Source organism: Pteropus alecto, unplaced genomic scaffold, assembly GCF_000325575.1.
Source record: "Pteropus alecto unplaced genomic scaffold, ASM32557v1 scaffold152, whole genome shotgun sequence".
Taxonomy (NCBI): domain Eukaryota; kingdom Metazoa; phylum Chordata; class Mammalia; order Chiroptera; family Pteropodidae; genus Pteropus; species Pteropus alecto.
Window position 1 is genome coordinate 5,501,216 of NW_006432227.1, and position 991 is coordinate 5,502,206.

The following is a 991-nucleotide window of genomic DNA, read 5'->3' on the forward strand; positions in this document are numbered from 1 at the left end:
TTATATATTTATGTAAGATGTGATTTAAACCACTCAATACACTGAATAAACATATTTTGAAGGCATATCATCTTTCTTGTTTAAAAATATCTCAGTCGTGTATTCTGTTTTTCTACTAAAACCACAATAGGAGTAGTCAAAATTGCCAGTTTTTTGGTTGTTATAGATTTCTTTAAATATAACTTGAAGACATGGGGTACCTATATCCTCAAAACCATTTTTTACTCATTCTAGTGTATATTGCTCTTTTAACTGCCATATTTTAGTAATATTTCTAAAATATGGCAGTTAAAGTTTTTAACATATATGAAGTATATTTTTAGGGACAAGGTTGAGAATTAAAATGTTGTGAGATGACTTATAAGAATCATCATCTGGAAACATGTATTCAATAATATTTAATTAAATATTTGCAAAATATAATCATATAATCAAAACTAATGCAATTAAATCAAGTTTCAAGTCATCTGTAAAACCTATGGAATTTGACTACTTGTAAACTATAGGACAAATATTTTAGGTCACAAGTATTGGCGAATATGAATGCACATCATTCCAAAGTTTATGCTTAATATTATGGATTGCCCTTAATACATTCTCCAGTTTCATAATATGTCATTCATTCAACATATATTTATTGAAAATCTATATGAGGATTTTAAAAATGAGTAATAGACATGATAGTGAATAATAAGGACAACGCGCCTGCCCTCATAAGGATTGAGATGGGCAAAGGCTTGTAAATTAACAGATATTATGAAGATTTCATTGAGTGAAAGTGCCTGAAATACAGCATCGTAATAGGATAGGGTGTGATTGAGGAATGGAGAAGTTTGCTTATTTCAGGGGTTTAGGGGAACAGATACTTCATCATGATTTTCACCAAACTTTTGGGATTTAATGAGTTGCACATGTATCTGAATATGAAAGGATTCACTAGTTCACGAGGAATTTCAAATAGGACCCCAGAACAAAGGAAGAGCCTCCAGAA